The sequence below is a fragment of the Tupaia chinensis genome, unplaced genomic scaffold, assembly GCF_000334495.1.
Source record: "Tupaia chinensis unplaced genomic scaffold, TupChi_1.0 Scaffold000235_1, whole genome shotgun sequence".
Classification (NCBI taxonomy): domain Eukaryota; kingdom Metazoa; phylum Chordata; class Mammalia; order Scandentia; family Tupaiidae; genus Tupaia; species Tupaia belangeri.
Window position 1 is genome coordinate 3,253,469 of NW_006159713.1, and position 23,761 is coordinate 3,277,229.

General features: G+C 42.7%; 1 protein-coding gene across 1 annotated transcript in view; it reads right to left on the minus strand.

Annotated features, from left to right (window-relative positions):
• CES5A (carboxylesterase 5A) overlaps positions 1–22,423 on the minus strand; it is a 73,593-nt gene extending 51,170 nt beyond the window's left edge. The window contains exons 1-3 of the mRNA XM_027771841.1: positions 22,346–22,423; positions 8,044–8,139; positions 7,059–7,141 (exon numbers count right to left, since the gene is read on the minus strand). The gene's annotated coding sequence lies outside the window, so the exon portion shown is untranslated. The remainder of the gene's footprint in view (positions 1–7,058; positions 7,142–8,043; positions 8,140–22,345) is intronic.
• Between the last annotated feature and the right edge of the window lie 1,338 nt (positions 22,424–23,761).

Sequence of the window (23,761 nt, forward strand, 5' to 3'; positions counted from 1 at the left end):
TCTTGTCTGTTTTTTTGCTGTTGGTATTGTTTCCCTCTCTCTGCTTCTTTTTCTGCACACTCCTCGACCCTCTGATTGAACTTCCAAGTTTGGGAAGAAACCGACCATCCACCAGATGACTAGAAATCGCTGCAGGACCACAAGAAATATGGGGAAGCAGGAAAATACCTCTCCCACAAGGGAAAAGGATAGCTCCTCTTTATCCACACACAGTTCAATGGAAATCATGGAAATGTCTGATAAAGAATTCAGAACATTCATAATGGCAAAGCTAACAGAGATGGAAGAGAAGAGAGACAAGGAACTGCTGAAGAGGAAGGAGAAAGGAGTTGAAGAGTTCCAGGAGGTGAGGAAATTCATGCTAGATCTAAAAGAGGAATTTCACACTTTACAAAAGAATCAGATGGAACTGTTAGAGATGAAGGCTATAATACAAGAAGTCAAAATCTCCCTTGAAAGTATTAAAAGCAGACTAGATCATACAGAAAATAGAATCTCTAATGTAGAAGAGAAAATGGTTGGCCTAGAAAAATCCACCGCGAAGACTGAGAAAATGGCCCAAAAATTTGAGAATAATATGCGAGAAGTACTAGATACCATCAAACGTCCAAACATCCGGATAATAGGCATCCCAGAAGGTGAAGAGACTCATAAGGGCATTGATAATCTATTCCATGAAATCTTACAAGAAAATTTTCCAAACCTGGAGAGGCACTCAAAGATCCATTCCCAAGAAATACAGAGGACCCCAAATAGAATCAACCCAAGAAGATCTTCTCCAAGACACATTATAGCCAGATTGACCAAAACCACAGACAAAGACAAGATACTAAGACTGGCAAGAGAAAAAAGGCAAGTTACCTACAAAGGGTATCCCATCAGACTAACGGCAGACCTCTCATCGGAAACAATGAGAGCGAGGAGAGAATGGGAAAATGTATTCAAAGTATTAAGGGAAAAGCAATTTCAACCGAGAATTCTGTACCCAGCAAGGTTATCGTTCATTTGGGAAGAAAAGACACGAACTTTCCCAGATAAACAAAACCTGAAAGAATTTACCAGCACCAGACCGGATCTCCAAGAAGTTCTTAAGGGAGTGCTATGTCAGTAAAATTAAATGCAGACACACAGAAATAAGAGTTCAGAAACTAAGAAAATGGGCAACTTAATTGTAGGGCCAAAAGCTGGAGTTGAGTATTACATCCCAGATTTCAATCTGGAACATCGAACCTCAACAGATACAGAAGAAAGATTAAGTACATGAGACTGAACTGATGAAACAGTATTCTACGACTTGACTAAAATATTGCTGCTTTTCTTCTAAGCTTTGTTGTCTGGTTTTAAGGACTTTTGTCCTGTCTTCAGCTATCAATAGATTCATGTTCCGACTATTTGAACAGAATACTAACCTGTTTCTAGGCTTTAAGTTTCAAAGAAATATCCTTACCAGTTCAAAACTGCTTTTCTTGAAACCATCGGCTGATCTTGCTATTGAAAGTAGTTAGATTACTTATGATATTGTGTGATCAACGAAATGTTGGGGGAAAAGGAATTGAAGACAACTGTAGACAGCAGAGATAGTGTAATAAGAGAGTGGAATAGGGCAGAGGGCTAGACATGGGGTAAAAAACATATATATGAAAGTAGAAATGGAATATTATGGATGATAACATGCATTATTAAGCCACTATATAGTATATTCTAGATGGGAAACCACATTTAGAATGTTGTGATGATGCTCAGGGAATGAATGTAAATTAATAAAAAAAAATTTTTCAGAAGAAAAAAAAAGGCATTAGAAATACCTATTTGATGACTACAGTTAAACTATATAGCCCTAGTTAGGTGCTACTTTACAGTATGTTCATTCTATTCACTGAGGTTTATGCCTAAAGTCAGTCTTGTGTTCATGGATATGTACATATCAGCTGTGCTTGCTATTGAAAATATTTAGATTTATTAAGATATTTAGTGAAACAATAAAATGGGGGAGGCATAGAAAGCAACAATAGATACCAGACACAGTGTGGGAGGAGGGTGGGAGATGGCAGAGGGTAAGATAGGGAACCAAGGATGGGAAAAAAAGGCAAAATATACAGAAAACAAGAAATGGAAAATGATTTGTTGACAATAACACATATGTTGATGTGCTTGATTGAGCCAATATACAGTGTATTCTCAATGGAAAAATCTCATTTTGTATGCGATAATGATGTACAGTGAATGAATGTAAATAAAGAAAAAAATGTATAAAAAAATAAAATAAATGAATGTAAATAAATAAATTTAAATAAAAATGTAATAAAAATTAAATTTCTCTTAACTGGAGGGAATTTATTACTTAAATTTTTATGAGTAATGATATTAATATTATACAACCATTATGTTTTTGTTATTATCATGGCTTCTACCATGCTGAGTACTTGACATACATTACTTTTTAAAATCTTTCTATAACTGTATGAAATGAATATTATTACTTTCCTTTTAGTGAAAAGAGAATTAAGGCATAGGAGAAGTAAGTATTTAGTTCCCTGACTTCCAAATCTGAGCTTTTATCTACTACTCTATGTTGAATATTTATTTTTGGAGGCAAAGAGTATAGATGCACAGGTTCCGAGAGCATGACAACTCTGAAGGAACTAAAGATGACCAAAGCCAACCTCTTTACTGAAAGTATGGAGACACTTAGAGGAGCAATAGGGCTGGAAACAGAACCCAAGTTCCTGGCTTCCAACCAGCATTCCTCTTTATATAGATGCCAGAGGTGTCTGACCTTCCTCTACCAGAGTAGAGGACCTTAAAAACTTAGAGATAAATTAGACAAAAGGGTGACATCATTGTCTTATGTAATCATCATGACAAGGATGGAGTTCATCTTCATTTAAATACCCTCATTTTAAATAGACTGATTTCAAAACTGATTTAGAAAAGCTAATCTTTCCAAAAGTCCTAGACACTGAATGGCAGAGTCACTATTTCAAGGTAAAACTCTATTAGGAAGCCTATGCTGTTAAATCCTATTCTATCTGCCAGAAAAGAGTAGTACTTATCCTACTGTTATGGTTTGTATAATGATTTGTCCCCCGATGTTTTATGTTCTGAAAGCTTGGTCCCAGTGTAATGGCTTTAGGAAGTAGTGAGACATTCAAGAGGTGGGGCCTAATGAGAAGGCATCATTCAGTCAGCTGGGAGTTTGGGAGGGACAAAGAGAGGAAATAGGGAACTGTGTGTCTTCTCTTTTCAATGTGCCCACCCTACTGACAGTTTCTGTTGACTATTTTATGATGTAGCACTAGAAGCTAGCTTGAAGCTAGTATCACACCTTTAGACTTTTGGCCACCAGAATTGTGAGCCAAATAAATCTCTATTCTTTATAAATCTCAATTGCAAGTATTTCTGTTAGCAGACAAAGACCACCAGAGAATGAGTTCACAGAAGTTAGGTTTTCTGTCATTTGGGGTCACTAAAGAATTCCCATTCCCCTAGACTATCCCTATCTTCCTCAAGTCCCAACTCTCATTCTGCTTTTCTTCAACTGTGTATCCAGAACACTGCAAATGTGTCTGCTTACTTGAAGCCTAGACCAGGGGACTACTTTATGACGTTCTCCATGGGAATCAAAGCACTTTGCCTGTGGTAGGAGGTGTGATCCAGCAGGAAGCTGGGGGCAAGGGACTCATCTGTTCATTAGTCCTACTAGAAGGACAAGACATCTAGGGATGGGGAATTGGGTTCTTAGAGGAGGGGAAACCATCCTGGCATCCTCCAAGTGTCCCAAGGTCCTGGAGAGTAAGGCAAGATAAAGCTTTGCTTTGCCTTTCTTTTTCTTGTTTAATTGCCAGAAGTGATATGTTTATCAGAGCAAAAGAGATAGGAGTGGGAGAGAAAGTATCCTCTAGTGGAGTATGGACATGCCTCAGTCTCTTCTCCATTTCTCTATTCTGTTGAGATTCTGGACATTCGTACATTTTTCAAGCCCCCTAGGCCATAGTTGGCAATGACGGTCTGTCTCCCTTAACCACAAGGCTATAGGATGGCCCTGTTTCCCTTGAATTTATCAAGACAGTCCTGGTTTTTCTTGTCAGTGAACACCCAAACCAAAGAGACCAGTCCTGTGGAAGTCTTCCTGGGACTAGAGAGTACCACATAAGTGTCCAGATGCAGATTTGCACTCCCAAAGTTTCCTAGAGTTCTTAATGGAAAGTCATTAAGGTAACATCTTCCACAAGCCTCTCAGTGTACAATGGGGACATCAAACTCCAACCTGGGATGGAGAGCGCCATATTTCCGTTTGCTTAAGAGGCACTGACAGCTGGCCCATCTTTACCATCCAACTTTAAAAGTGAATTTGCCACCCATAGTAATGCTATCTGGAATACTGAAAAATTAGAACTGATTTAAATGTCAAGCATTAGTAGAATCAATACATATATGTGTAGAATAAATAAATTGTAGCATATCCTTATAATGGGATCCTATACAGCAACGAAAAAGAATGAACTGCTACTTTATGCCATGAAATGAATGTATCTCCTAGATAATGTATACAAACCATAGCACTTGCTCCAAGTTAATCAACTTTTAAACTACAACTACTGAAACACTGGTTTATTCGAAGAGCTTCTTCTTCCACAGAGAGTGGACCTAGGTAACATGCCTTTCATTTCCCTTCAAAAGAGAGTCTCACCTTCTTGTGGTTTTATTAGGTAAAAGCAGTGGTTTTCAGAAGTGATTGCGCCCCCTCCCCCCATGGGACGTTTGACAATGTCTGGAGACATTTTTGGTGTCACAACTAAAGGAGTGGTACTGATATCTATTGGATAGAGCTGAAGGAGGCTGCTAACCATCCTACATGGCAGTGTCCCACAGTTATTTGACCCAAAGTCAACAGCATTAAGACTGAGAGACTCTGGTCTAAACATACTACATTGTCTATATTTGATATTTTTGACCTACAAAAAAAACAGCAATTGGATTTTGATAGATTTCAACTGAAGAGAGAGTTCAAAGTATTTTTTTAAATTGCAGACCATTAATCAAAGCTAAACTACCCGTTGCACAGATGGCAACAGCGTGGCCCAAAGAGGGGAAGGAGATTTGCCAAGGTCACACAGCAGCGAGTATGGATCCAGACCTGCATGCCAACCCCTTCACCCTGTTCATCTTCCCTGTAAACACAGAGGCCTGACCTTCATCAGAAATACATTTTTTCAACACAGAAAATGGCTGTTTTTTTTTTTTTCTTGTAGTCCTTCTGCCCTATCCCAGAAGTTTTTAGAGACAGTTGTTTCCAAATCAAAACTTGAGATGACATCTATCCAAAACCCAAAAGAAAAAATCTGTTTGCTTTAAAAGAAAGAAAAGGGGAACAAAAGAACCTTATCCCCAAACAGCCATGCAAAGTGAGGCCAGCTGCAGGGAATTAAGTGAGATTAATACCCGCTCACGTTGATCAAGAGAGAAAAGGCATATGAGAAGCACACTGGGAATGACAAGGCTTTCCTCTCTAGGAAAAATAGCTTTGCTTCTGATGGATAGGAGCGTTTCACTCTGAAAGAATGAGACCAGTGTCATCCCATAATAAAAGCTGTGCAGGGGAGGCAAGAGATGAGGGGAAAATGTCTTCCAGAAAAAAATCAAATTGTAACGCCATGGCCAGTTTGGGGGCTGGGGATCCACAGCTTATAGCAAAAGCTCTGCTTGTCACAGCAGGGAAGGACCTTGGCAATGCTGTATTTGAAAAGCAACTATCAAAGCAGATTTGGGGTAAGGAACAAAAGTCAGGCTTGCACCAACTCTGCAGCTAAAAGCCAGGGAGCTGCATGATAGTGTACCTGCCAACCAAGACACTTAAACCCCATCCACTCAGTGCCTGGCCCAGGTTTTGCTCAAACATTTATTTCTTCTTCTTCTTTTTTAATCACTTTCTTTCTTTCTCTCTCTTTCTTTCTTTCTTTATCACCATACTAGCTAGGAAGAAAGAGAGAAAGCACTCTCCAATGGAAGATGGCCATGCCTTTACTCTCTCTTTCCTCCTGTCATGATTTTGGCTATGCAAGCACATGTGCCCAGTGTGTTTTTCAAGCTGCCAGTCAGTCATGTGGTAATCACTTCACGATGCACAGCACTAAATCACTGTGCTATAGGGATGGCCCTGTTCTTTTTTTTTTTCCAAGTACATTCAGAAAGCTCTCATCTTGGGCCTGGATGGTGGCATGGCAGTTAAACTTGATGCTCTGCAAGGCTGACTCACATGGGAGAATTCTGGGTTCATGTCTGGAGACCTCCCTGAGCACACCATGCCCATGATTCCTGAGACACAACCATGCCCATGATTCCTCCCTGAAGCTGGGAGTGTATCATGGCATCAGGACCCTGTTGAAAGTACTGTCTCTCTGCCTCTCTGTCTCTCTCATTCATAGAATAAATAAATTAAATTAAAAATAAAAAGAAAGCACCCATTTAATCCCACATCCTCATTATCTGATGGAGGAAATTGAGACACAAAGAAGAGAAGGGTTTACCTGAGTTAAGAGACAAGTTTCTCACCTCTCCCATACCCCAGTTAGGGCTTTTTTTTCCAAAAAAGAAGGGTAATAAAGCCAGCAAGCAAATATTTGGTGGACAAACTATTACAAGTTTTTGTTTTGTTTTTAAAGCTTCACTGTGAAGCTCATACTCACAGACACAAAATACATGCAGTTGCCCAATTACACATTTTAGGAAGCAGATTCCCCATCCTCAATGAGAAAGACTTTTCTTTCAAAATGCATCTGACCCTTGGCTTTGGCCTCTCTAGATTTCATATTTATGAAGAAGTCCATTTATTTTCTCTGGTGTACTGGGTGCCAGCAATACCGGAAGGCTGGGATCACCTGCGAGACTGAATTTCTGCAGCTTCTCTCCTTTGGTTTCCGTAGCAATTACACCTCCCACTTTGTATGTGGGATTTAGGCCAACATAAAGGCTCTGGTGAATGATTTTTCTGAAACCCACGAGAGTTATCCCTTTTCTTTTTATGTATCAGTGAACTTTATTTTAATTTCCAGACTTACGATTACATTGCAGCTGTTTTGGGATCTTCTGTCAGCACTTGATTTCAGCAGCCAGCCACAGCCAAAATTCCTCATCTGTGTTCCTTTCAAAAGAGAATGATAGAAGTACTCTAATGAGGAACAGGAGAGTTCACCTCAAATAAAAACCTTTCCCTTTTGATCTTGGCCTTTTTGACCATGCATTTGGCCGATGAACACAGCTTTGATCTTTGACTGCCAAAAGCCATTGAAGATTTTTTCATGTCTTCTATGCTTTAAAATGAAATAGAAACGGGGACCAGTAGATGGCATGGTGGTTAGGTCACTGGACTCCCATGTAGTCAACCACAGTTCAAATCCCAGACTCAGTGGCTTAAACTCACACCAGGTTCATGTGCGTGCATGCCCAGAATCCCAAGAGGAGAATGGAGGAGAAGGGATTGTGGTGTGGTCATCCCCCTTAGAGGGTGATTTCTCACTTCTTTCTGCCTCTCTGTCTCTGTCTTTCTGGTGAATGTATGCACCTTATAGCAAAAATCTCTAAAAAATAAAAAAATAAAGAAAAGAAAAGTAAGAAAGAAAGAAAAATAAAGAAAAACATAAATGAGACCCGCAAATGGTGTAATGGTTATGTCATCAGGTTTCCATATAGTTGACTTCCATTTGCGTCTCAGACTCAACAGCTTGAAACTCATACAAAGTGCATGTGCATGAGTGCCCAAAAAAATCCCAAGAGGAAAATGGAGAAGAAGGAATTGTGACATGACCATCACTCTCGGGTGGTGATTTCTCACTTTCTGTCTCTCTGGTAAGCACATGTCCCCTATAGGAAAAATCTGTCTTAAAAAAAGAAAATGTTTAAAGAAAGATAAATGTCATCACCTGGCAAGCCAAAGTAACCAGTGGCAGAGAATAAGAACTATCACAACCACTCTCTCATGGTGACTATGCATTTTGGGAGGCATCATAGATGTAGGCATAGAATGGGCAGTAGAAATTTTCTTACCTTGTGTATGGTTTGGTCAGGTCCCAAGGATGGCTATCTCCCAGTCTTGAGTGGGAAGAGATGATCTGAGGACATCAGGACTGGCATCCTAAGGACCTACCCATGGAAGACATGAGGGGTAAAAAGAGGATATCACTTTGGTTTCTTTCATTGGTCCTAACCAACATCCTTTTAAATCACTGCTATATTTTAACTCTTCACAATAAAATACTCATAATGGATTAGGGTTATCAGAGGCATCATTCCCAACTGTTAGAATCCTGGGCCCAGGGCCCAGAAGTTAGCATAATGGCTATGCCGCTGGTCTCCCATGTAGTCAACTGCATTTTTTTTTTAATTTTTATTATTATCATAATCTTCTTTATATTACATTGGATTACATATAACTTTACAGTGTATTACATTGTTTTTTCAAAAGGGAATGCCATGCATGTCAGTCAGTACAGAGACATTAATCTCCCCACTTCAACATTCCATATCTTTTCTGTTTTGAGTCCCAGACCTGGTGGCTTAAACTCACGCCGGGTGTGTGTGCATGTGTGCCCAAGATCCCGAGAGGAGAATGGAGGATAAGGGATTGCAGCATGGCCATCCCTCCTGGTGGGTGATTTCTCGCTTTCTGTCTTTCTGTCTCTGTCTTTCTGGCAAGCACACGTGCCCTATAGCAAAAACCTCTCCATAAAAAAAAAAAAGAATCCTGGGCCCAAGGCAGTTTGAAGCAAACTCAGAAGACACAAAAGCATGGTTAAATGTAATCTTATATCCCTTGATTTATAAGAGGACATAGAGAGCATCATCCAAATTTTCATCTCTCAGCTATTACCTAAAATGCCACCATTGGCAACCCATGGTAAAAGAGTATGATAGTGAATTTCAAGGTGCTCAGAGGGAGATATGAGTTCACCAGACCAGAGAAAACAAAAGGGAAGTACCAGAACTTGGTGAAAGATGGGAGAGGAGAGATCAAAGAAAGATAGATATGGAACTGGGGCTAACAAAATCAAACTGCCTTCTTCACCATTCTGACAAAGGGTTAGCCTGGAGAAAGGCCATTTTACCTCTATCCATTATCTTTCATAACTGAGACCCATTTGATCAAAGAGTCCTAGATCAGGACTTGTTTTTTTTGTTTTTGTTTTGTTTTTAAATTTACTATAGGGTGTGTGTACTTTCTAGAAAGGACAGAGACAGAGGGAAAGTGAGGAACTCTTCTTTCCCCCAGGGACCAGGGCATGTTTTAAAGGGATGCAAAGAGAGAGAGAAAGAGAGAAAAAGACACCATTCCAATACTTAAGGATATTGTCTTTGATTTGGGGTAAGCAGGAAACTCCATGATGTGAAAGCAACCAGGACACTCACCAGTAAACCTTTCTGCAGGTATCAACATGCTCTTTACATAAGGCTGTGAGGTCCAAGGGGACACCTGCCTTTTAAATTGACATGCCTAGCACAGCTCATGGAACCAGAACATAGCCTCGATCAACATTTGATTAATAAACTGTTTAACCAAAGAAGATAGACAAAAAGCCTGTGGAAAAGACTGTCACTGTGCAGTGTTTAAGAACAAGAGACCTGAATTCTAGTTCTGATTCTGCATTATAATTACTTTTGAACTGGGAGACCTATGTAGGTCATAATGACCCTAATGATCTTCAGTTTTTCCATTGATAAAAAGGGGATTATAAATCTCCTAAACCACAGGAAGACAATGGCAGTTCAACTATTTAAACTCTCAGAGACTAATGAGGAAGAAATGTAAGACAAAATGGAGGCAGAGAGGCACAGGAGAGCAGTGTCACCAGATTGGCTTCTCAGAAGTCTCATTCTCTCAACAGTTTAAGATCTTGCTGAGATTTTTTTCTAGCTCCTACCCTCCCTAACAGACATTTTACATCAGAAATTGCATGGGCTACAAAATTAAGGAACTTAAACACAAGCATTCATAGGGCTTATCAAATAGTCTAGTCAAGGTTTTAGAAAAATGATTTCAACTTTTCCCCATGGTACAAAGCTCTTGCTGCAGGTGGGAAAGAAGAGAAATATTTATAACTGGATGGGGAAAAAATTACAAGAAGTTATTGCAACTGTGAACTTGTAGGTACCTAATAGTGTAGCTTCAAAAAACATAAAGCAAAAACTGACAGGAAAATAAGGAGAAGCTTAAAAATCTATACTCACAGTGAGATGATTTGAATAACAGAAGTTACAATAATAACTTGCTAAATCTATAATCCAGACTTGGATTCCCTAGTGGAACACAAAGAGAGAACTCTTGTGTTTGGTACTGAGGAAAATAGAAAGAAAGTGAGGAAAAGAAAGTTTTGGACTCTTTTTCTCTGTGAAGATGAAGGATTGATTTGATTATTAAAGAGGTACAGGCCAACTCACTGTGGTTTCATTGGCATTAGGGACCAAAGCTCAAGCTAGCAATAAACTGTGGTTGTCATTGTGTTTGAACCATGTGATTTTCTTGCTGAACCTGTCAGGAAGGAGCTCCAAGATGGAGGCAGAACTAATTTCAGTGTGGTTGAGCCAGCCAATATTTTCATAGCAGAGAGAGAAAAGAATTTATGAGTTTCAAAGAAATCCTCAGAAGATCAAGAAAAGGCACATGATTAGACATCAACTATAGATCAGCTCTGCTATTCTGACTTTTCTCTACTTCTAGACCTCTCAGGGTAAAAGCACTGCTGTCATCACCACCGCCATTTCCTGGGCCATTGCACAGACTCTACTAAAGTGTACTATATGCATTATCTCTCTTAATCTTTTTTTTTTTTTTTTTTTTGGAGAGGTTTTTGCTATAGAGAGCATGCACTCACCAGACAGACAGAGAGACAGAGAGCAAGAAATCACCCCCCAGGGGGTGTGGCCACGCCACAATCCCTTCTCCTCCATTCTCCTCTCGGGATCTTGGGCACGCACGCACACGCGCCCAGCATGAGTTTAAGCCACCGGGTCCGGGACTCGAACCGCGGTCGACTATGTGGGAGTCCAGCGACATAGCCATTATGCGAACTGTTGGTCCCTCTCTCTTAATCTTCACAGAGACCATTTCTAGTAGGAAAATGGTTATTATTTTCCCATTATCACTATTCCTATTATACAGAAATAAGTTACAGAGAAAATAATAAGTGATGCACAAACACTCACCTGGCACAGCGTAATAGCAACAGGTTCCTTCATCCTTCAAGTGTCAGGTCAGCCATCCCCTTACCCCAGCCAGGGATCAGCATCCTCTATATCCTCTATATCCTCTATACACCCTTCAGAAGATGGTGAACAGTCAAAGAGAAGCAACTTGTCCTATTCTTCCCAGAATCCCCAACTCTTAGCCCTATGTCTCACTCGAAGAAGGTATTGGTATATTTCATTAAGTTAAATTGAACAGACTGACAAAGATCATCTAAAATCTACCACACCTAAGCTCCATTCATGCCATTAAGGCATCTGGCCACTTGCCTCAAGTTTTATGAACTATTTTTTCCAAATATGGTGTTAAATGTGCCATTGGCTCAGGATAAAATGTTTTCCCTAAATTTACCTAAAGCGGCAAAGTCCTGCCCTCACCACCTATGATGTTTCCCAAGCCTACGTCTCATAGGAAACTTCCTCTGCAGGCAGACTGTGGATAGTTCCCAAGGAGGTCTTATAAAATTAGGAGAATTTCATGATTGGAGGTCTTCAAATTCTTAGTACTTTTCTCCAGAGTATCCTAGAACCCCACAAAAAATCTGCAAATCTGATGTTAAACACAATTTTTCCTCTTATGCCCAGAGCAAGCCCCAATTTCTCCAGTAAAGCTTCTCTATATGGGTCTTTGTAGAAAGAAAAACTGGAATGTAGATAAGTTGAGATTTTGCACCTAACTGCTGAGGCAAACCTTTGTGATTACAAAACTATACCCCCAATAGAGAACAAAGAACCAATCATTCACTGAGAAATGAAGGAAAAAGGAAGTTTTTATTTATGAATTACCTAGGGAATCCCTTGACAATTTAGTCACACTATTTGGTCCTCAGAGAAGTAATGATGCATTTTTACACAGGAAAACATATAAAAATATGTCATGACTTGTACAACTACCCAACATCTCACTTAATCATTGCAATAATATTCCCAGGAAGTATTATTGTTCCCACGTTACCTACAAGAGTATAGAGATTCAGAGAAGACAAGCCCCTTGTCCAGGTTCACAGACAGAGAAAGTGACAATTGGGACCTGCCTACTTCCAGGGACCTATAGCCTCTGATTGTATAAACTGTTAATGATGGTCAGTGCCAGCGTTCCTCTATGTAGCACACATTCCCTGGTCACCAGAAAGGCACTTGGGATTAAACAAAGCAACATCTTACTGAGATCGTCCTTATTTCCTGGTGAGAGCATTTGAGGAGAGGGGGGCTGATTGATGCGAGTTGTAATAATACTCATTTGTCTGTAATTACTACTTGAATGCCAGCCAAAGTGGGCCACACTGAACTGCAGCTGTGCATGATGTCTGGATTCTCCCACAGCAGACTCAGGAGCAGGATGGCCAGCGAAGGAGCCAAGAGGGAACAGAGACATCTCCACTCAACGGAGATTTATTGCACCCTTGCACCATACCATATCTCCACACCAGGGAGGGAGAAGAAAGCCTGGAAGTTGAAAATGTAGTTCTTTATGTCAACTGAATGTTTATTTAAAAAATGCAAAAATAGGAAAAGAGTGGTTTCTTCCTTTGAAGGAAATAACAGTTATGGGAACAGTACCAGTAGGATGATGTGATGGACCCGTACTCAAGACAGGCTAGGGGGAGCCCAGAGAAAAGTGCTTCCCATGACAGCTGGGCAATAGTTTCCAGAAGACGATTTTGTTTTGTTTTGGTTTGGTTTTTGCGATACCGTGCATGAGCTCATCAGAGGGAGACAGTGAGAGGGAAAGTGAGAAATCACCTGCAGAAGGGATAATCACACTGTGATCCATTCTCCATTCTCTTCCTGAGATTTTGGACACACATGCACACACACCTGACATGAGTTTCAAGCCACTTGTTCCTAGACTCAAACTTCAGTCATCCTTGTGGAAGACCAGTGCCTTAACCACCAAACCACTTGCTGACCTCCAGAAAAGATATTTTTAAAACTTACTTAATTTCTTAAGTGTACTTATTTCTTTCATGAAAGAGAGAAAAAACAAGTGCCCTACACAGGGTCTTACAATGTGATCTCCACCTCCAGCCTTCCCAGCCAGCCATGCACATGCCCAGTACATGCAGATAGATGGGAACTGAACCTGAATTCTTTCCTATGGATTCACATCCCTTGTGCAGTGTGTGACTGCTGCACCATGGAGTTGAAGAGGTATTTTTAAGTTAGGTCCTAGTGAGATCCTATATAGCTGTTTGTCAGGTAGACAAAGTAGCTGAGAAGTGAGAAGGCAATCCAGGCAGGGGGAACAGCCTGGATAAAGGCTGAGGCATGTGCAAGCAAGGTTTTCTTGAGGCACAGCAAGAAGTTGCATGTTGGATCTATCCACTGTCCTGCCATGTGCTGGCTGATGGAACATGACCAGGTCAGTTTCTCTGTGCCTCAGTTTCTTCTAAAATGAAGAGATCAATAGTAGAGAGCAATAGAATAATATTGGGTCATTGGATAAGTCCTGATGTATTTTTTCTATGTTTTCCCAGGCAAAAATGCATCATGACTTTTCCAATGGCCCAATAGAAAATAACAGAACCCTATAGGGTTGTTGCAAAGATCAAATGCTATTATGTGTTTATTGCTCAAAAGAGTTCCTCTTGCATATAGGTGCTCAATCAAAGCTGGCTCCTTCTTTAATAATCCTGTGATGATGATGATGGTGATACTGATGATGATAGGACAGTAATTAGAAATGAGGATAGGACTTCAGGCCAAGGCCAAGTTATTGAGAGCTTCAAATGCTATAGGAAGGAACAAGAATTTCATCCTGGAAGCAAAAAGGGATGCTCCTGCTTCAGAACGCAACTCTAGCAGACAGAGGTACATGGGTAAAGTGATTTCATTTCTCTCGGGTGAGCCTGCTCATGTGGCAAGGCCAACTCACTCACCCAGAGCTTCTCAGGGGAGGATGAGGAGAGAGATGCTTAACCTGACAGGACAAGGCTGTTAGCTATCAAGCCTGGCCACTATCCCCTCATGTGCCTGCTGGGCAGGTCTGTGAGATTTGTAATGAAATCTCCAGGACTCCTGGGATGTCACATACCTACCCACAAAAAATAATTGCTTATCTTCCCCCCCCCGCCCCTTTCTGCCTCACTTACTGGGTTACTCCACCTCTACCTACCCCAACTCCCAAACAATTTCTGGGAGTAGATACTGATGTTCCATTGTCCCATGAAAGCCTTCCCAGGTGATTGGAGATGGGTGCTTACTTATTGGCATCCTGTCTGGGCTTGGCATTGGGTAATTGTCACCTCCTTCCTTCTGATCTGCCTAGCTCTTTGCCAATTTTCCCCTCCCCCAGCCTCATCTAAGTGCCCCTGGAATTAACCTAACTCCCTAGCCTCCTTCCTCCTTTTTCTCACATGGGAGCTCTGCTTTCTTCTCTATTACCCTTGAGTGATGGAGCCTCCTGGTCCTGCTCCTCTATTGCTTTGTCCAGTTCTATCTATCCGCAGCCCACTAGAGATTCCTTGTCTGGTAGCATCCTCTCTGACTCTCATAGCCTGCACTGATCTTCCTCTTCTTGCTCCCAATCCCTACAGTTTGGCCCATTGTATATCTTGTGTTGGTCATAAATACCTCGTCTTGTAGGTGTGAGGTGGCCCACAGAGGCCTCCCTGCTATCCCCCAAAGTCGGGCATGGTCACCAGCACCAGCTCCACCAGGGCTCCCTTCTCTTTTCAGGGCTGAAGACTGCACTTCCTCCTCCCTTCTCTTCATTCAAGACACACATTTCCCAAAGGGAACAAAGAAAACTGTTCCTATTTTCCAGATGGAAATAAAACACAAAGAGAATCTAGAACAGGGGACAAATCCACATTTGCACACATGAGGTATGGGGAGAGGGAATGGGATTTGCAACAAGCCAGTAAAGGGCAGTTTTTATCTGCTTTGTTTTGGGTCAGAGCTGTACAGCCTCCTCATCCCTAAGAGACACTGCCGTCCACCCTTCCCTCCAACATGGGATGACTGGAACTTTGAAAACCTGGGTGGACTGCCTCATTCTTTCTAACTCATCCTCAATCTGTTGGGGAGGTGGTTAGGAGATGTAGGGGGTGGTGAAGAGCTGGAGTTTTCACTTGCAACCCCTTTCCCAATTGAAATAGAGCAGAGAATGAGGATGAAATTCTATTACTAATTTCTTTCTCTCTCTCTCTCTTTTTTTTTTTTCCCAGAAGGTGAATGCATTTGCCAGATAGAGGTAAAGGGAGAAAGAAACAGTGGGATGCAGTCATGGCTCTGTTCCTTACTGCTGGGCAGGCCTGGGCCTTAGTGAGCTCTGACACACCACCTGAGCATTAGATGTGTGACAAGGGGAACAATGGGCACCTGCCATTAGCTTCCTAGACTTATAACACAGGGATCAATGGCAATATGTCCTGTGGCTGGATCCCTGACTCCAGGTCATTCCTAGCTAAGAGGCATCCTGCAGCTCACTTCTGTAAATGCATAATGAAGCAAAGCTACCATCCACTGGCCTGAGACCTCCCTGCAGCCAAACCAGCCAGGGTACTTGCTTAGCCCACACCCGACACAGAGACCTGTCCCATGGCTTGGCAAGGATGCCCCTCACCCTGACTCACCAAGTCCTCTCCAGCAGATTAGGTCCCATTTCAGTCTACCTCCTCCTGGAAGACTTCTCTAACTATTCTAGTCCATACTGAACTGCCCTTCTCTAAGGGCCTCCACCATTTACTACCTGCACTCCAGAAATACCATTAGAACAATTTGATTGCATTCTCTACTCCATAGGTTTCTCCAGCCAAGACGTGCCCTCCATGAATATTGCATGGAGTCCAGGACTTGAAGGAATTGAGCAAAACTGAAACCCCTATTCATAGCTCTTGGAAACCAGATTAGTTAGGGGGGAAGTCTCAGAGGCTCCTCAATATGTAGTAGCTGAAAGAACATAGATGGTTTCTCCCTCTGAAGAACCAGGCTGGTGCTGCTGGTGCTGTGCCCACATCCTTTTGGAGCCCATATGGTTTCCACACCTTCCAGCCTGGCCATGGCCAGTATCTGTATCTCTGTCAGACACTGCCCTTGGGCCATTGGCATTTACTCTGCCCACAGCACATGGAAGACTAAAGGTAACTGGGGACTGATGTCCCCCAGGAACTCATGGGTGTCAGGGCAAAACTGCCCCTGTTCCCTGGCCCCATGGCTAGCTCTGAGGCTGCATTTTACACTGTTTCCCATGGTTACTCTGTGGAATTCAGCTCTAGTCATCTGCCGGGTGTCTGGCTTGATAAGACACTATATATTGGCTGCCTTCCCTTCCCTTCGTCACCTCCCCACTCCCCTGCCAGTGCTGTGCCCTCCCACATAAACCACAGCCTCTCAGTCCTCTTCTTAGTAGGGGAACAGCACTAAGATAAAAGCAGTCCCAGGTCCCTCCACTTAGTCGCCCTGTTCCCTGTCACCCCATCCTCAGCACATCCACGTGCTCTGCACTGTCACAGAGAGATCCCAGGAATAGCCATGCCCCTGCTTACAAGAAGAAAGAGAAAGAACGTCCAGGGAATAAGTGAGTGAGGTCGAAGCTCCACCCTTCCATGTGTCTTTGTGAGAATTTGGCTGTGAAGGAGGCTGGAAATATGCCCAGCTTAGTCTATTAATATGGATGAGAAGACATGATTGTGGTGGACACTAGACAATCTTTGCTACAGAACCTGAATAATACCTACCCATTTATTGTGCTCCAATATATGCCAAAATAAAGGTGCATATATTCCATGTTGATTTTTTTTCCACTGTCAGAGGCCACATACACTCCCCCAGAGAGCCAGAGAGACTAAGAAACAGGAGAAAGCACTCCCGAAGGGGTGTGGTCATGCTGCACTCTCTTCTCTATTTATCCATTCTGCCAGGATTTTGGACATAAACGCCCATGTGCCTGGCATGTTTTTCAAGCTTCCAGGACCAGGATTCAAACCATAGTGAGTCATGTGAGATCCAGTTCCCTTAACTACTAGGTTGCAGGGAAGATCCAAAGATGCATACCTTTCATGTTCTGCTTTGTTCTCACAAAACAATAAGTACATCCTCACTATCATTTATCAACAAAGAGACTGAGGCACTGAGAAGTTTAGTATGTTACTTGAAGTCACATATGAGCAATAATAGGCAAAGTCTGGACCTACACCCAGGTCTGGCTCATGGATGATTCTATTCTGTGGTTATTCTGCTTTTTATCCCTTTAAAGGCGTTTTATCTGGTTCAATATCATTGATGGCAACAAAATTGGGTTGGGGGGCAGGAGGAGACTGAATGGCAGAGACTCATGCAGTTCACAGAGAGCAAAAGACAGAATTGGGACAGAACCCAGGAGTCCTGGCTACTGCCTACTGAATGTCCAGGGAATAAGTGAGTGAGGTCGAAGCTCCACCCTTCCATGTGTCTTTGTGAGAATTTGGCTGTGAAGGAGGCTGGAAATATGCCCAGCTTAGTCTATTAATATGGATGAGAAGACATGATTGTGGTGGACACTAGACAATCTTTGCTACAGAACCTGAATAATACCTACCCATTTATTGTGCTCCAATATATGCCAAAATAAAGGTGCATATATTCCATGTTGATTTTTTTTCCACTGTCAGAGGCCACATACACTCCCCCAGAGAGCCAGAGAGACTAAGAAACAGGAGAAAGCACTCCCGAAGGGGTGTGGTCATGCTGCACTCTCTTCTCTATTTATCCATTCTGCCAGGATTTTGGACATAAACGCCCATGTGCCTGGCATGTTTTTCAAGCTTCCAGGACCAGGATTCAAACCATAGTGAGTCATGTGAGGTCCAGTTCCCTTAACTACTAGGTTGCAGGGAAGATCCAAAGATGCATACCTTTCATGTTCTGCTTTGTTCTCACAAAACAATAAGTACATCCTCACTATCATTTATCAACAAAGAGACTGAGGCACTGAGAAGTTTAGTATGTTACTTGAAGTCACATATGAGCAATAATAGGCAAAGTCTGGACCTACACCCAGGTCTGGCTCATGGATGATTCTATTCTGTGGTTATTCTGCTTTTTATCCCTTTAAAGGCGTTTTATCTGGTTCAATATCATTGATGGCAACAAAATTGGGTTGGGGGGCAGGAGGAGACTGAATGGCAGAGACTCATGCAGTTCACAGAGAGCAAAAGACAGAATTGGGACAGAACCCAGGAGTCCTGGCTACTGCCTACTGTTTTGCCCAGCCTCCTCTGGCCCTCCAAACAGCTCCTGCCCCAATTCAGACAGCCTACGGAGCCACCAGGCAGGGACATGTGTATTCTTTGGGACCACTGAGCCCAGAGCCCAGCCTTAAACTACAGCAGCATATCTCAAATTTCAAAATAGAAAATCTACCAACAAGGATGACAGTGATGGCCCTGCATCCTTTCTCACCTGTGTAGCAAGTACCTTCTGAGCTCTGCTCATGGCCTTAAATCAACTCTGTCCTCTCCCAGAAGGAGAAGAACGTTTATTCTCCCGGGCTTGACTGTTGGCATGTAGGAGTTAGACAGTAGAGAGTGATTGGGCCACCAGGGTCCCCAGATCCTCCATGAAGTCATCCCCACACTGTCGTCAGTGTCAGTTGCCTAGCAACTGCCTTGGCAGATGGTGGCACTGAGAGCATGCCAATCTCTCCCAGGGCTAAAAATACATTCCGACGACAACAGGTCTATTTTAAAAGATACAATGCGCTCTCAACGTCTTTCCTTGTCTGCAAGGAACTGTGCTGTGCTGGGTCTCTCTGGGCTTATGGTTCTCTCTGACAGGGTGGAAGGGAACATTCGAGGAAAAAGAAACACAGGACCAGGCACCAAGGGGGTGCTCAGAAAATTGTCATGGATTGGGAACCAGCAGTTAGCGTAATGGCTATGTCGCTGGACTCCCACATAGTCGACCATGGTTCGCGTCCCGGACCCGATGGCTTAAAACTCACGCCGGGCACGTGTGCGTGCGTGCTCAAGATCCCGAGAGGAGAATGGAGGAGAAGGGATTGCGGCGTGACCATCCCCCCTGGGGGATGATTTCTCGCTTTCTGTCTCTATGTCTCTCTCTGTCTGTCTGGCGAGCGCACGCACCCTATAACGAAAAAACCTCTCCAAAGGAAAAAAAATAAATAAATAAAACAAAGAAAATTGTCATGGAGGAAAAGAGAAAGGAGAGAGAAGAAATAACCATCTGGGAAGTATTGGGTTGTAGTATTTTGTGTTCTATACAAAAATGCATCATGCCATTTCCAACAACTCAATGAATATCTAAATAGTTGGCTGCAAACCCTCTAAATTGCCCATATATATTTTTTTACCTATCCAGGAAGGTAGGGTTAAGGAAGAAAAATCATAATCACAGAAGCCTAGAGCTGGAAGAGATGCAAACCCATGTGACAGATAGAAACGCAGAGGCCCCAGGAAGTTCAGTCAAGAAGAAGAGTGGACCCTTTGCCTTGACTTGGGTATGAAGTCTGAAGTCCCTGGTGTGGGCATGAGGCCTCGGATCTCCTAACTCTGCTTATCCAGTTATCAGCATGTTATCATCCCACAGCTTAGGCATTCTGTTTAATTGCCACCGTGCAAAACCTTCTCTGCTATAGAGTGGCAAATTCATTCATGCATGCATTTAGCAATTCATTTATTGAACAAATATATATTAAATGACTACTGCCACAGAGTGCTAGGCCCTGGAGATACTGCAGAGGAAAAGTACATGTGGCCCCCACCTTGTGGTGCATGTAGCTTTCCAGGTGAGGTAGGCATAGAGCAAGGAGCACAAGGGTGCCCGTGCCACAGACAGCAGAGTGCAGGCCGACTTCTTAGCTTGGCCACCATAGGTTACCCCTTCACCAGGTGACAAGGTTGTAAGATCAAACAGATGAGACTGAGCTACACTTGGATTTCCTATGAAAAAAAAGTTTTTGTTTTTGTTTTTAAATTAAAAAACAACAACAACAACAAAAAAAAAACGATGTCCCCAATATAGTATTATCTAAAATTCAAATTAACTGTGCCTTCTGTATTTTTACTTGCTAAATCTGGCAACCCTATACCTAATACTACTTTTGACAGGGTGGAAGGGAACATTCGAGGAAAAAGAAACACAGGACCAGGCACCAAGGGGGTGCTCAGAAAATTGTCATGGATTGGGAACCAGCAGTTAGCGTAATGGCTATGTCGCTGGACTCCCACATAGTCGACCATGGTTCGCGTCCCGGACCCGATGGCTTAAAACTCACGCCGGGCACGTGTGCGTGCGTGCTCAAGATCCCGAGAGGAGAATGGAGGAGAAGGGATTGCGGCGTGACCATCCCCCCTGGGGGATGATTTCTCGCTTTCTGTCTCTATGTCTCTCTCTGTCTGTCTGGCGAGCGCACGCACCCTATAACGAAAAAACCTCTCCAAAGGAAAAAAAATAAATAAATAAAACAAAGAAAATTGTCATGGAGGAAAAGAGAAAGGAGAGAGAAGAAATAACCATCTGGGAAGTATTGGGTTGTAGTATTTTGTGTTCTATACAAAAATGCATCATGCCATTTCCAACAACTCAATGAATATCTAAATAGTTGGCTGCAAACCCTCTAAATTGCCCATATATATTTTTTTACCTATCCAGGAAGGTAGGGTTAAGGAAGAAAAATCATAATCACAGAAGCCTAGAGCTGGAAGAGATGCAAACCCATGTGACAGATAGAAACGCAGAGGCCCCAGGAAGTTCAGTCAAGAAGAAGAGTGGACCCTTTGCCTTGACTTGGGTATGAAGTCTGAAGTCCCTGGTGTGGGCATGAGGCCTCGGATCTCCTAACTCTGCTTATCCAGTTATCAGCATGTTATCATCCCACAGCTTAGGCATTCTGTTTAATTGCCACCGTGCAAAACCTTCTCTGCTATAGAGTGGCAAATTCATTCATGCATGCATTTAGCAATTCATTTATTGAACAAATATATATTAAATGACTACTGCCACAGAGTGCTAGGCCCTGGAGATACTGCAGAGGAAAAGTACATGTGGCCCCCACCTTGTGGTGCATGTAGCTTTCCAGGTGAGGTAGGCATAGAGCAAGGAGCACAAGGGTGCCCGTGCCACAGACAGCAGAGTGCAGGCCGACTTCTTAGCTTGGCCACCATAGGTTACCCCTTCACCAGGTGACAAGGTTGTAAGATCAAACAGATGAGACTGAGCTACACTTGGATTTCCTATGAAAAAAAAGTTTTTGTTTTTGTTTTTAAATTAAAAAACAACAACAACAACAAAAAAAAAACGATGTCCCCAATATAGTATTATCTAAAATTCAAATTAACTGTGCCTTCTGTATTTTTACTTGCTAAATCTGGCAACCCTATACCTAATACTACTTTTTTTTTTTCCAATTTCTTCATCTATAAAATGGGAAAAATAATACCTACTTGCAGAGCGTATTCTGTGGATTAAATGATAATGTGCACATGTCTGTGAGTGGCAGATAAGTATCGTTTCTTCCCCTTTCCAAACAGGGTTTATGTGTGTTTTGCCCTGGCCAGCTTTATGTTCAGCCAACTGGTGGAAAGGAGAGATGTGCAGGTTAGCTCAGTCCCTCCCTCCAAGGCCTAGCAGTGGGTGATGGGTAGGGGTAACTGTGCCTTGTCCTAAGACAGAGCCAGGGGATGAAAGGAACCTACAAGTTGACAACTAACTTGACAATGGAACTAGAAACCAATCAGCCATGCTTAGGTGTAGGTGAGAGCTGGCAGTTCCCTGCTAACTGGGGTGTTTGTTAAAATATAGATGCAGGTGATGTGACAGTTAAGGCACTGGACCCCACATAGCCAGCAGCATGGTCTGAGTCCTAGACCAGGTGTCTTGAAAATCACCTTAGGTACATGTGTGCACATGCCCAAAATCCATAGAGGAGACTAGAAGGGAGTGCGGCGTGGTCATCCCACCAATGGTTGATTTCTCATTTTCTTTCTCTCTCTCTCTCTCTCTCTGTTTCTCTTTGGTAAGTACGCATACCCTATAGCAAAAGCACTAAATAAATAAATAAAAGTAATTTTTTTTTAAAAAAAGATAGATAGGTACATAAAGAAATATAAGTGTCTTTCAACAAAATCACTGGTACATCTCTGGACTTGAAAGTTTGAGAACCACCCACCTGGTTGCTGGGAGGAGTTGCCATTCCCTGAAGAGGCAAAATCACAAAAGGCCACTTTGGAATGTGGGCCCTGGACTGGAGCCTGGAACAGAAAAAGGACATTGGTGGGAAACTGGGTGAAATCCTAAAAAGTCAGTAGATGAATTAATGGTCTTGTACCCATGTTAATGTCTTAGTTTTGATCATTGTACCATGGTTACATAAGACGTTAACATTAAGGAAGCTCAGTGAGTGGTACATGGGAACTCTCTGTACTATCATCCCTACTCTTGTATAAATCTCAAAGTATTTCCCAATAAAAAGTTTTATTAAAAGTCTGCTTGGGCTCAAAGCCTGTCTTGGGCCTTTACCCAGTCCTCTGGTGAATCAGTCTGTCTGCTCTAAGGGGTGTTAGCTAAGCATTGCAGATAGCTGAGAAGAACCCACACACACGAGGTACCAAGGAAGCATTGCTTCTCTTCCCTGCCATTCACAATGGGGCTTAAATGTCAACCCCAATGAATTACATTTTAATCTGTCTATATTATCATGCTGGCCAAGGCCCTAATTGGACACCAGGCCCACCCACTGATGGGCATGCATAATTCATCAGCTTCCAGGCTAGAGAAGGTCTTTCATCTTGAGTCAGAGAGGAGGGAGAGGAGAGAAAAGAGTAGGGGAGGAAGGCAGAGAAGGGAAGAAGAGAAAAGTGGGGAAGGGAGGAGAGAAAAAAGGAGGAGGAGGAGGCTAGGAGGGGGGAAGCAAGGGGAAGAGGAGAGAGAGAAAAAAGAGGAGAAAAGGAGAATATAAACCAGGGGAAGAAAGGGGAAAGAGGAGAGTGGGAAGGGAAGAGTTAGAAAAGGAGGGAGAGCTGGGACCAGCAGATGGCGTAATGGTACATTGATAGATTCCCACGTGGTTGACCATGGTTCAAGTCCCAGACCCCAGCAGCTTAAAATTCATGCTGGGTGCATGTGTGTGAGAACCTAAATCCTGAAAGGAGAATGGAGGAGAAGAGATTGCAGCCTGGCCATCCCTCCTAGGGAGTGACTTCTGGCTTTCTGTCTCTCTGTCTCTCTGGCAAGCACACATACCATATAGCAAAAATCTCTCTAAAAGAAAAAGAAAAGGAGGGAGAGCTGCTGGGGTTTGAAGGGAGGGGCGAGAAGGGGCCTGGAATGATCTTTGCAGTAGAGTGCTAGCTTTAAGTTCTGCTCCAGGACCATTTCCTCCCGTACCTCTTCACTCATTCCCCAGGCAAGCTCAGACCCTCCTTCCCAGGCTCTCCCATAGCAAAAGGACATATCTCTGCCACACTGCGGCTGCTAATAAGGTTCTATAATGTTTATTAAAGTGCCTGCCTCCCCTGGACCATGAATCCTCTTCCTGTGGGTTGATGTCTGAATTGATGACAAATAACCTTTGTGTAGCACAGTT